This window comes from Rhineura floridana, chromosome 2, assembly GCF_030035675.1.
Source record: "Rhineura floridana isolate rRhiFlo1 chromosome 2, rRhiFlo1.hap2, whole genome shotgun sequence".
NCBI lineage: Eukaryota > Metazoa > Chordata > Lepidosauria > Squamata > Rhineuridae > Rhineura > Rhineura floridana.
This window is the reverse complement of record NC_084481.1, coordinates 110,063,362-110,076,987: the sequence shown is the minus strand read 5'-3', so window position 1 is coordinate 110,076,987 and position 13,626 is coordinate 110,063,362. Positions and strand designations below refer to the sequence as shown.

Sequence of the window (13,626 nt, the reverse complement as noted above, 5' to 3'; positions counted from 1 at the left end):
GAGTTCTTAAATCTCTTGAAATATAGGCTTTAAAAAATAAAATCAGATGACTTACCTGTTTTCAGTGCTCTTTCAATGCCTAAAAAGACCATGGACAGCAATCCATGTATGGGGCGGTATCCAACTAAACAGTTCTGCCAGCAGAAGGACTTTTAGTAACACAATGGAATTTTCCTGCCCTCTCCCCTCCCTGTGTCCCCCCTGCATGTCCTGTAAATTTGCTCCAAAGGATTAGGGGAACCCCAGAACAGATTTAGGGGTCATGCGGCAAGAGGACAAGGTGGACATGACTGCACAGCTAAAAGTCCTTGCACAAGCGGAACTGTTTATTTGGTTACTGCTCAGTATCTTCTAAAATAACATTGCCTGGCGCGAATATTACATTACTACATGAAGTTTCTCATAAAGACTATATTTGCAGGAAAAATATTTGTAGACTAAAAAATGATCATATGAGTGGGAATTTTCACACTTCCAGACTTAGAAATAGGAAACTAATAAAATATTTGCAGTTGGTTTGTTTTCAGCTGTTCTGAAAAGGTGTTGATTATTCTGTGAATTTGGACCCATCAATATACCTACATACACAAGAGGCATTGTAAAGAACAAAGAAAGGAAGAAAGAATCAGCCGGAAGTTCTTAATATGTTGATGACTGCAAGATTATTATATGCAAAACATCATATATACATGTTCCTTTTTAATTTTGAGATTTATATTGTTTATTTATAAGCCACTAGAATTTGATTTTATCATAGAAAGGCAAAATAAATAAAATATAAATAAATAATCAGATGCAAAATTATTGTATGGAAGACAAAGTTCACAAGTGAAGGATGACTAAACAAATATCAGGAAATAGCTCTGATGCAAGAAATTAACAAGTAATGTAGACGTTAAAGAAGAGTGACAGAAAATCACTTCCTTTCATGAAACATTGAATTAAGAAGAATGAGGTATATGCAAATAATGGAAAAACTTGTGCACTATGATCCTTTGCATATTTACTTGAGAATAAACCCTGTCAAACTTAATTCTAAGTAAAATTGCATATGATAGCACTCTGTAATGACAAGAGATTTGGGGTTGTATCCCATGTAATGTTAAGTTAATTCACTTAGTGGTTGACTTGACTTATTCTGCTGGCAAAATGTTTTTCACCAGTGAAACACAGTTCCACAAGAGAATGCATAAGCAGGTTGCTAGTAACTTTCTTGCACATTAAATTGTACAATGTGTTGTACAATGCGTTTCCACTACTGCAACTGTTGTGTTGGATTTCTGTTATCCAACATTCAGTCTCATCCGTCTGCTAGCTCAAGAGTCCTTGCACCAGCCAAAAGAGAATGGTGGATTCAGACCCTTATTTTTTCTTCTTGGAAATACCTTCATTTTTGAATTCTTGCATAATGATTGTGATACATTACAATAAGTTTTTAAAAAATTAAAAGGAAAAAGGGGTGCAATGAATGATAACACTGAACAAGGAGGCTGCCTTATTCTGAGTTTGATATCTGGTCTGCCTAGCCTAGTACTTTCAGCTCTGCTAGCAGCTCCCAACATCTGCTACCTTTTTACTAGAGATGCCAGGGATCAAACCTGGGACTTTATACATGGAAAAAAATTAATCTGCCATTGCGATAAGACACCTCCCCTAAAACATGGTCTCACCACTAAATTATTCACTCAGTTTTGGAACCATCTATCAGGAAAACATTGAACTGTGAAACATTTCAAGGGGGTGGCTCCGCCTACTTAAAAAGTATAAGGAATTCTGAGATGAGTTTTCCTCACAAATAGGCATTCTTGGTGCTTTTATGGGGGGGGAATGACGTCCTGGTACCCATATCTTGATAAAAGCATCATGGGTGCAAACTGGCTGCAAAATGGCAGCAAAAGAAGAAGTGACGGTACTCCATACCTGTGAGTAGCATCACCCCCCCAAAAAAGGCAAAGCAAAGCAAACATTGGGCATTCTGCTAACAGAGGTTTGTTACCTGACGCTATCAGCAGGCCAGTATATCTACTAGGCAAGTGGTACATACATACAGGGAACTGCCTTGAAGGTGGCACCAAACAGTTACCAGGAGCCCCTTCTATCACCTTGAGAAAGGATTTCTGTCCTGGGTAGCACACCACAGAGGGATGGCCCCAGGATCTTTAGTTATAACCTTTTTTCTTTATAGCTTTCACAGTATAAGATGGGTCTAGAAATGCCATGTTTAGGTGGGGTGGCATTTGTTTGGTTTTCCTGCCATGGAAGTCTGTAGGGAAGAAGTTACTGTTCAAGTCTGGATCTAGCAACATCTCGCACATTTAGTGGTATGTCCAAAAATAGCTTTCTAATTAGGCAGTCAGATAACTCATTCCTTCTGCTATGGACAGCTAATGTTCTGGACAGGGCAAAGCCATAGGACAAAACTGTATGTAGCTTAAGGTATAATACTAATTTAGATACAACACCATTCACTTAATAAATATGTGCAAACATGCAGACAGGCACCCTCCATTACACAGATTTCAAATGCACACATTCAGAAAATTACAAGTCCAGCATTTTTGTCACCCACAGCAGAAACAGTGCAGCAATTTATTTTTTATCAACTTCCACTTACTAAAATGTCTCAATATGCAGCATCAACATCTTGGATGAAAAATAAAATAAACTGAGGGGCAGAGATAATTCACAAGGTTATTTATTTTTGTTTACCACCCAGAAGCATCAGAGACAGTAATACAAACAAATGGAGTAAGACATTTTTAAAAGATTGGTGCTTGTGTCTCCTCAAGGGAAGCAAGAGAAGCACAGAGACAATGTATTCTGCGCTAACAGCTCTGCTAACATGAGGAGAGTGGCAGACTTGTTTGTTAAGCAATGCTCAAGGTGCAAGAGTTGATACACAAAGGAGGTTTTCTGTGTAATGCAACATCCCAAATACACTGGTCCTAAATTACTAGTGCATCAGAGACACAAACAAAAGCTATTCTTCACATTCCATCAATTCCCTTCAAGATTGCCTCCACCAGATGGCTTTGATTAAACAGCCTTACTTTAGTACACAACTCCTCCTTTTTGCTCTTGGATTGAATCAAGCTCAGTTTGACCTAAGAATGGGAATTCACCAAATACTTCTAACTAGAGCTGTTAACCACAGGCTGATTACTAGGAATTTAGAAGCCCTTACAGAGATCACATGTGTGCACATACTTTGATTATCTGTGTTACAGATCAGTTCCCAAAGGTTCCTGGTAGAATGCAGAAACAATTGCCAACATTGTTAATTTGTTAATTTTGATTTCCTACTGCTTTAAGGATTATTCAATACTTGTGCTAATATCATAGACATTTAATTGCTGGCCCATTTATCTGTGTGCATTTTTACTTTGAAGTAAGTCCCACTGTGCTCAATAGATAATATGAAAATGGGAATGGACTGCTGTGATGTTCCTGCTTATATTGTAAATATGGTAAGTGCTGGTTATATAGAAGATATATGGTAAGTGGAGTGAAAGAGGAGGGGGAGTACATGAGCAGTAGAATGCTGGATGATTGGCTGAGTGTTTGAATGGCTGGGAGTATAAATGGAAGGTTGAATCAGGGTGGTGGATGTTGGAGGTTTAGAGAGGTGAAAGAGATGTTTTGGTGGTGTTTGGAGGTTGTTGTTGTTGTTGAGAGTGAGTCGGAGTTCTGAGGCAGTTAATGAGAAGTAAAGTACATGTCAGAACATATATGAAACCATAAGCCTGTCAACAAAGTAATTAAGTAATCTTATTATTTTTAGTGTTCAATAAATATTTCTTGGTTTACAAAAAGCCCGATTCTTCAGCTGGGATACACAATCCAGGGGGGATGGCAGAGTAACCAAGGCTGAACAGTAATTGTATCGAATGGTGGCAGTGGCAGCGGAAAAGATATTGTATCCAGTACCACAGAGAAACCCAGGGCTGTAAGCTTCAGTGCAAGAGGCTGCAGGGGGGTTTGGGAATTACCTATACCCATAGACACAAGGTATCGAGATAGCCTGGCAGAGACTAAGACACAGTCTAAAGGTTATAAAAGATACAGAGTGTTGGGTAGTAAGGCCTAGCAGGGGGATCTTCTGAGAACTGTGCTAGAGCTGTAAAGGGTAAGAAGAAAACCTGATGTTCCTGTCTGCTGGTAGCTACAAGTGAGAGCTTCACAGGTGGTGCCGGGGAAGGACGTCACATGTGGTGGCTATAGCGGTGGGATACGAACAACAGAGCGTCCCTAAAAGTGGTGTGGCAAAAAGAAATAACAAACAAGGTTACTTGTGAGAGTGACTGGCAAAAAGTGTGTGGTAAAGTGTGAGTGAACTCCTAAAACATGGCTGAATATATAAAGATGAAAAGAGAGGAGCTGGTGGAGAAGTGCATAACATGCAATTTACCTCACGAGGGTAAAGGGGTAGATGAATTGTGAGTGGCATTAATAATGCATACATCAATCCAACACAAACAACCTGACAGAGAAGAGACCCCAGAAGGGTACTCAAGCGGTCCCGCTTATATGGAGTATTTAAGAGAGAAGTTAAGATGGGAACATGAGTTGGGAACTGAAAAATTGAGAATGGATGCTGAAAGAGGGAGGATGGAGGCTGATGAGAAAGAAAAACAGCGGGAGTTGGAAATAGAGAGGATGAGAATGGAGTTTGAGGAGAGGGAGAAGCAACAAGTTTTGGATGCTGAAATAAAGGTGGAAAAATTAAAATTTGAAAGAGAGAAGTTTCATTCTGATGAAACAAGGAAAGACAAAAATGAAACAAAAATAAAGGTTACACCAAAAAATTTTGCGGTGTTTGAACCTGGACAAGACCCACAGATTTACATCAACACCTTCAAAAAGGCAGCTCAGATGTGGGGGCTACTGGAAGATAAATATATACAATATTTATCAAATTTGATCAAAGGGGAATTGGCAGAGGTATACCAATATTTCCCCTCAGACAGGCCCGTCACGTATGCCGAGTTTAAAGAGGCAGTGTATAAAAGATTCAGACTGGGACCTGACTATTTCAGAAAGTTATTTCGAAACTGCCAGATCCAAGCAGGGAGGTCTTTTGTTGAACTGGGAGCAAAATTGGTGGACATATTTGGAAAGTGGATGGGAAGTGCCAAAGCTCAGTCAGTGGAGGAGGTGAAAAGCCTCATGATACTGGATCAATTATACCATCAGTTACCACCAGAAATAAGGCTCCTTGTCAAAGACCGTTCCCCTAAATCTGTTCAAGAGGCAGCAGAGTTGGCAGATCACTTTGCCTCAAATAGAACTGGCTGGGTGGGGAAGACATCAAGAGAGTTTAAACCCAGAACATATAATGGTGGCAGAAAGGATGTGGTACAGCGAGTGAGCCCTCCAATAAAATCTGAAGGGCACAGGACATCACAGAGTGGATCTGTGTACTCCAAAATGAAGGAGAAACTATGTTATAAATGTGGTAGACTGGGGCACCTACGTTTCCAATGTGAGGTCACCAACCCCATTGGTAATCCTGCTCAGGAAAAACAGAACCAAGGGAGTTAGAAACAAAGAAAGTTCAGTTCTGCCAGATAAACTGGACAAATGTACAAGACTTTGATTCGAGTCTGAGGGAAGAAGTGAGTGTGCAAGGGGCAAATTATTGGGCATTGCTGGATACTGGTGCCGCTCAGACGTTACTGAGGCCAGATTTGATAAAATCTGAGGAAATATTACCTCAGGAAACTGTGACAATCCAAAGAGTGAGGGGTGAACCAGAAAGCATACCCATGGCCCTGATAAAATTAAAGTGGAGAGGAAAGGAGGAGATCTGTAAAGTGGGTATTAATGCCCAACAACAAGAACCAGTGATACTGGGAAGAGATGTTATGGGGGCACAAGGAAAAATATATGTTGTGACCCAAAACCAAATGAACAAAGGAGCAGAAGCCATTTTAGCCAGCTCTGAACAAAACAGGGTAGAATGTGTGGTTGAGACTGAGGTCGTCATAGCAACCCCTAGCAGGCCTGCTGAGAGAGACACACTGTTTCGAATGGTCTCTACTGCAGAGGCACAGCAGTTCAGAGAAGAGCTGGATAAGGATGAAAGTTTGAAGCAAATGAAGGATCAAGCCCTTACACAAAGGATTCCCTTTACTGACAATCTGAGGGATCAAATTGTGTATGAGAATGGGATTTTGTACAGACTGTGGATGCCTGCTGAGAGAGAGAATGAATGTGAACCAGTCAGGCAGTTGGTAGTGCCAAACAAATATAGAGCTAGATTGCTGGATATGGTCATGGCCTTCATTCCCCGAAAGCATGATAAGTTGTAAGCCAGTTGGGAGGGACCCTATGTGATTAGGGAAAAACTTGACACCCTAACCTATGTCATCATGGCTGACAACTCAAAAAAACAGAAGATGGTGCATGTGAATATGCTCAAACCATATCACACCAGGGATGTTAAAGTTTTACAGGTCACCTTGTTCCCTGAAGGTAGTGGTCCTGAACTTCCAGACTTGGTACAGGAAAGCAAAGCAGAAGGAGGGGTAGATCAATTGGAATGGTCAGAGGAAATGGAGGAAGAAGTCAAGAAAGAGATTCTAAGAGTTTTAAAAAATTATGGGGATCTCTTCAGCAACAAACCTGGCAGAACCAGTATAGCCAGACATTCAATTGATACTGGAAATAATGCCCCAATCAGATCTGTTCCATACCATGTGAATGGGAAAGTTTTGAATGAAATTAGAAAGGAGGTTGAAGACATGTTGGAACTAGGGGTGATCAGGGAATCCATCAGTCCCTGGGCCTCAAGTATTGTCCTGGTTCCAAAAAAAGATGGAACCACGAGGTTTTGTATTGATTATCGATTAATCAATAAAATTACTGTCCCAGATGCATATCCTATGCCTAGGGTGGACGCAATGTTAGAGCTATTGGGAGCAGCAACCATTATCTCTACCACAGATGTGTAAAGGATTTTGGCAGATGGAATTAGACAAGCAATCCAGAGCCAAAACTGCCTTCGGTACACCAGATGGGTTATATGAGTTTGTGACTTTACCCATGGGGCTAAGGAACTCACCAAGTTCTTTTCAGAGACCAATCAACACTGTGTTGCAAGGCATGTCAGATTTTGCTGTGGCCTATATAGATGACGTGGCCATTTTCAGCAAGTCAGTGCCTGAGCATGTCCAACACCTGACAGCAGTGTTAGAGGCATTTAAGAAAGCAGGGCTAACTATAAAAACCAAGAAATGCCAGTTTGGTTTGAATGAAGTGGTCTATTTAGGACATAAGGTGGGGAGTGGGAAAATAACCCCCTTATGGAGCAAAGTTGAGGCAATACAATCGTGGCCCATCCCCTTAACTAAAAAGCAAGTTAGGGCATTTTTAGGTGTGGCTGGTTTCTACCATAAATTTATAAAAGATTTTGGGGAAATAGCAACCCCCTTGCATGAGCTAACAAGGAAAAAGTGTGCTGAGCATGTGGTGTGGACAGATGAATGTCAAAAGGCTTTTGACCTTCTAAAGCAAGCCTTGTGCCTAGGGCCTGTATTGAGAGCACCAGATTTCGAGCAACCATTTATCGTGGCCACGGATGCATTGGACCTAGCGCTGGGAGTCGTCTTGCTGCAAGAGAGGAGAGGCACCAGACATCCAGTGGCGTATCTTAGTCGCAAGCTGACATCGCGGGAGAAGAATTATTGATCGGTCCAAAAAGAGTGCCTAGCGGTCGTGTGGGGACTGAGCAACTTGCGCCCATACGTGTGGGGATGAAGGTTTACAGTGACAACGGATCATCGAGCATTTTACCCCTAAGAGACTTATCTTTTTATTAACGCGACGTATGAATCCTAGATCAGGAATAATACTTTGCTGTTATTTTAAGGGGGGGGAAATGTGATGTTCCTGCTTATATTTTAAATATGGTAAGTGCTGGTTATATAGAAGATATATGGTAAGTGGAGTGAAAGAGGAGGGGGAGTACATGAGCAGTAGAATGCTGAATGACTGGCTTAGCGTTTGAATGGCTGGGAGTATAAATGGAAGAATGATGGTTGAATCAGGGTGGTGGATGTTGGAGGTTTAGAGAGGTGAAAGAGAGTTTTGGTGGTGTTTGGAGGTTGTTGTTGTTGTTGAGAGTGAGTTGGAGTTCTGAGGCAATTTATGAGAAGTAAAGTACATGTCAGAACATATATGAAACCATAAGCCTGTCAACAAAGTAATTAAGTAATCTTGTTATTTTTAGTGTTCAATAAATATTTCTTGGTTTACAAAAAGCCTGATTCTTCAGCTGGGATACACAATCCAGGGGGGATGGCAGAGTAACCAAGGCTGAACAGTAATTGTATTGAATGGTGGCAGCAGCAGCGGAAAAGATATTGTATCCAGTACCACAGAGAAACCCAGGGCTGTAAGCTTCAGTGCAAGAGGCTGCAGGGCGGTTTGGGAATAACCTATACCCATAGACACAAGGTATCAAGATAGCCTGGCAGAGACTAAGACACAGTCTAAAGGTTATAAGAGACAGAGTGTTGGGTAGTAAGGCCTAGCAGGGGGATCTTCTGAGAACTGTGCTAGAGCTGTAAAGGGTAAGAAGAAAACCTGATGTTCCTGTCTGCTGGTAGCTACAAGTGAGAGCTTCACAGGTGGTGCCGGGGAAGGACGTCACAACTGCCTTCAAGTCTATCCCGACTTATGGTGACCCTATGAATAAGGGTTTTCATAGTAAGCAATATTCAGAGGTGGTTTACCATTGCCTTCCTCTGAGGCTGAGAGGCAGTGACTGGCCCAAGGTCACCCAGTGAGCTTCATGGCAGTGTGGGGATGCGAACCTTGGTCTCCCAGGTCATAGACCAACACTCTAACCACTATGCTATACTGGCTATCTAATAGATAACATAAGATTAGGTTATTATTGTTGCTGTTGTTATTGTTGTTATCTTTAATTACCCACCCATCACCAGAAGGTCCCAGGGTGGGTCACAACACGTTAAAATTCAATGTAGGTATCATGGGCCCAAGGAGAACCTGTGGCAGGAATGGGAGGAAGAAGAGTGGAGTACAGAGCTTAGAGAGGGAATTATTTATTCATTCATTCATTTATTGTTTGATTTATATCCCGCCCTTTCTCCCAACAGGGAGTTGTAAGTTCTGCTGAAGAAAATCAGGATGGCTCAGCGGAAAGGTTTTCAGAGGCCTCTAAGTCTGCTAATAGAACTATTGAGGACTGCCCAGAAGCCCCCACTCTCATGGCACAGCCGTCCGGAGATAAAGATGCCTGGGCATCCAGCCCAGATCTAGCTGAGGAAGAAAATGAAAGTGGCCAGCCAGCATTCCCAGCTCCTATTTCCCCAAAATCAAGGAGAAAGGCCAGATGGCAGCTTCAGCTTGAGAAGTTACTATCAGTTCCTAGAAGGAGCTTGTGCTTGGTAGAAAAAAGGGCTAAAATGACTGAGAATTAACCTGTAGAGTGCAGACCCCACCCCTCTTTGATATATAAGACATGCAGTGCTTGAGTTTGGTTGTTGAGACTAGGTAGTTTTGCCGCCTCCATAATGCTTAGAGATAAGTTCAGTGTGTTCCTGTACTGAATTCTTGAATTAAGCTTCATGCAGAAAAATCCAGTCCTGAGTCTGCTTCTTTGGTTGGGAACCAGGACAATAGGATAGGTATGCAGCCATACATATCTTCCTAGTCAATATTACATAGACAGATGTTCTCTGACTGAAACTGTAAGGACAGAAATTAAATCATGCTCTGAGCCCGCATGACTCGGCTTTGCCACCTTCTGGAGGGGAAGGAAGGAACTATCAGTACCTAGAAGTGGAATTACCAACTTTGTTTCCTTTTAATTGTTGCACAAAATACATGCTGCATATAGCCTGCACAACTTTCCTACACTAATATAGGCTCAGTGTAAATAACACATTCAATATGTGGTAAGGATTATCATCACGGATTTGCTTATTGATAAAAGCAAAGTCTGTATTGAAAAAGAGTGGTGAGAATCTTTTTATTAACATTGATTCTAATGTGTGCAAAGGGCTGGGTGTCTTATGAAGTGGTAAAGCCTCCCCTCATAAACCACTTGGCAGCTTGGTCATGTGTATGAGCAAATCCATGGTGAGGGGGCATGGCTATATAGTCACATGTCTAAAGTTGTCATTTAATTAACAGCTTGCTTACCCTGCTTTTTCTTCATGGTTTTCAGACTTCAGGTTAAAGATTTCAGTTCTCCAATCCTAGTGTGGTTTATATATTTTGAAAGATTTAAATATCTGCAGTTTTTGTGATTTATATTTTAAAATCACTTAAATGTTGGTTTTGATGGGAGTGCACTAATATATAAATAAAACACATACTTTATTGCAGACTAAGAAAATGGCTATTCATTGTTGGAATACAATAGGCAGAAAGTGAGAGAAAAAAGGGTCTTGCTCCAGCATGTAAGAGCTTCTAAATTTAAATCCATAATGGTCAGACTGGTCAGTGTGTTTGAGGGTTGTTGGTGATGATGTGAGAAACTACAGTCATAGTTACAGTTCTGTGTGCATTGTGTGATGAGGGTGCTTGGTGGGGAGGGTATATAAGATATATGATTAATCTTGATTTTAATTACACACAAGGTTCACAAACTTAAAAGCAACCCAATCTTTTTTTTTAAAAAAAAAACCAGACAGGAGAATCCCCCCCCCCAAATAAGAGAATAGGGTACAGTTGTCTGTATTGCTACATTTTACAACACTAAAACACACATTGAAGAAGCAGACAAGCTTTCCCACATCTGCCACTTGGTAAGTTGGTCATCGTATTCAACCTTTGTTGGGGCATTCTTGCACACACACCCAAGCATTCATGCACTGTATTAGGAGCTTAGAAAACAGGGCTCCTACATCTGAGTAACTGCACAGAAAATATGTTTTGTCATTTTTTGGTCAACTGTGTTACCTATGTGCAAGACATGAAAGGTGGCAAATGGGGGTTGGGCAGGATTTGATATGGTCTCTATCTTTGCCCCAAACTGTGAGGATGGCAAAAGGGTCCCCAATCTCCCCCACACACTGCTGCAGGCCAAACTTGAAGATATATGGTGCCCTCACGACCCCAGGAATGTCCCTGGCAGCAGAATAGCAGCATGTAGGTGCTAGCCATTCTCCCATTAGGGTAGTGGCTTAGAGAAAGCATGTGGTGGACACAGGAAACTCTGTGGTGCTCATCAACAACCAAATGCTTCCTTCCCTGAGCCCAGAGGGAAAGAGGGTGAGTGGAAAGGCAAACCTCATAAAAGGCAAACCACCAGGGTTGGGGCCGGAGATAAGAAAAGCACCAGGAAAAACATTAGAACTTAAAGGGAGTGGGATTCAACTGTGCATAGGGGAAGAAACAAAGTGCTCAATATGAAGAATGGTTTTAACCTTCAGAGAAAAATGGAGAGGTTATATGAACCAACCAGGTGACTTTTTACACGTACACACACACAAATGTTTTATTTGTTTTGTCTTGCTATTTGCTTTTCCATCTGTGTCTCAAACTCACCTCCTTTCCTAATAATAGCTAACAAGCTCCCAACTTCAGATGGCTTCCCTAGGTATCATCATATCAGAAAGACCAGCAGCTGCAGGAAGCAGACAGGCTAAATATTATTTCTCACCTGGAACTCTGAGCTGATCTTAAAGATGCAAAAAGATGTAAATATAGCAGCACTGTGATGGCTAAAGTCTTCACTACAGAATTCCCTGGAAATATCAGGAAGAAATCAAACTCTAAAAGGAGCAGGTACCCTTATTCCTTGGTTGTGATTCCCAAATTTCACCGTTTCCAGAAAATCTTTAGCTCCCAACAGACAATGCACTATTCAGTAGATACCAACAGACGTACCAGCAAACAACATAACACTCCCTTCAGGAAAAAACAACAACCATTTTTTGCAGGGAATAAAAAGGTGAACTCAGATACCAGCCCAGATAATTGGCAGTGTACAGTATCACACAGGAACCACAGTCCAGTCACTATGGAGCCTTTTTATACCACAACAGTCCTGAGATAGGAGCTACGTTGTAGTTAAGACCTCTACATTTCTTTCATGGCAAATCAGCAATTGTGCATACACGTCTTTATTTACTAACATGGGAAGCTGGGTTAATGATTAGCAACAAACCTATTAGCTTATTTATTCGTTCATTTATTATACAGCCACAAGAATGGCTGTATACTATAGCCAGCGTGGATTTTTCACATTCCGCAATGTTAAATTGAAAATACCCCCATGCCATTCTGATGCTTCCCATAAGCTCATTTCAAAACAAAACCTTACAAAACATATAGTCCTGAACTCAGAAACGCTTGCTTAACAACCCTCTCAATTTTCATGGCAATACACAAAACAGTCAGACAGAACACAGAGTTCAATGTCTAAAAAAAAAGAGAAAAAACCCCAGAGTCCTTTTGGACTTTTTCCCCTCAGAGTTCTCATAATCTGTTGAAATTCATTAAAAATCAGCCATGTTCACAGAGTACCTGTAATCCTAATATTGACCTTGCCCCATACTCTGACCTTCATCTTCTGCAGTTTAAAAGTAGAACAAATGCCTGGCAGATTTTTAATTAATTTAAGAAATTTTGGCTGGAAGCCAATGATAAGGGTGGGCATGCTCAGTAAGAACCAACTGTCAGAGTTCTAAACGCCAGACTCACAGCTGCTTGGCTTGCCTAATCTGGGGGCCACACCCACACCTGACTTTGATTTCACTTGAGGCAGTCATGGCTTCCCCCAAAGAATCCTGGGAAGTGTAGTTTGTGAAGGGTGCTGAGAGGAGACTCCTATTCTCCTGACAGAGCTCCAGTGACCAGACTGGTTAAACAGTCAGCCACTCTGATTGAAGATCTGTGAGAGAAACAGGGCATCTCCTAGCAACTCTCATCACTCTTCACTAATGACACTTCCCAGGATTCTTTGAGAGAAGCCATGACTGTCCAAAGTGAAATAAAGGCCTGGGGTGGATGTAGCCAGGGTCAACTTTGGTTTAAATTTGAGTGGGAGGCTACATGTGCCTGCTGTAGAATAAAAAAGTGAGGGAAACGCTGAAAAGCAATGATACTGTTCACAGTGTTTTCCTTTTGGAAAGGAAAGGGTTTTCCCCTCTGCCCAGTGCCCACCCACTCAATCTCCTCTCCTCCCCCTCCCCTCTCCTCCCTGCCCCTCCCCCAGGTCAGTGATGGACTATGACCTGGGAGACCTGGGTTCGAATCCCCACACAGCCATGAAGCACACTGGGTGACCTTGGGCCAGTCACTGCCTCTCAGCCTCAGAGGAAGGCAATGGTAAAACCACCTCTTCCTCCTTCTCCCTTCCCCATCCCCTGTGGTCAGTTTCGCCTATCCTAAGCATGATTGCAGGGGAGTAAATCCCACTGAACTCAATAAGCATGCAAATGATCAATCCATTTTCAGCAAACTTGCACAGGATCCCATTTCTTACCTCCCAGATTAAAAAGCAGGGAAATTCACTAACAGGCAAAAAACCTTGCAGTAAGAATGTACCTATAGCCCACAGATGTATCTATCAAACTTTAAAAAGCAGGGAAATTGCGTAGCACACCTGCCATCTCCAAAGATAGAGAATTATATTTTTGTATGTTTGTT

At 41.7% G+C, this 13,626-nt stretch overlaps 1 protein-coding gene across 16 annotated transcripts in view; it reads right to left on the bottom strand.

Annotated features, from left to right (window-relative positions):
• Positions 1 to 13,626, bottom strand: part of BRSK2 (BR serine/threonine kinase 2) — a 708,663-nt gene that overhangs the window by 181,556 nt on the left and 513,481 nt on the right. The window contains exon 1 of one of the 16 annotated variants that reach the window (XM_061610114.1): positions 11,636 to 11,707. The exons of the other annotated variants lie outside the window; for them this stretch is intronic. The gene's annotated coding sequence lies outside the window, so the exon portion shown is untranslated. Of the gene's footprint in view, positions 1 to 11,635; positions 11,708 to 13,626 lie in introns of those variants that run through there. 16 annotated transcript variants of the gene reach the window in all.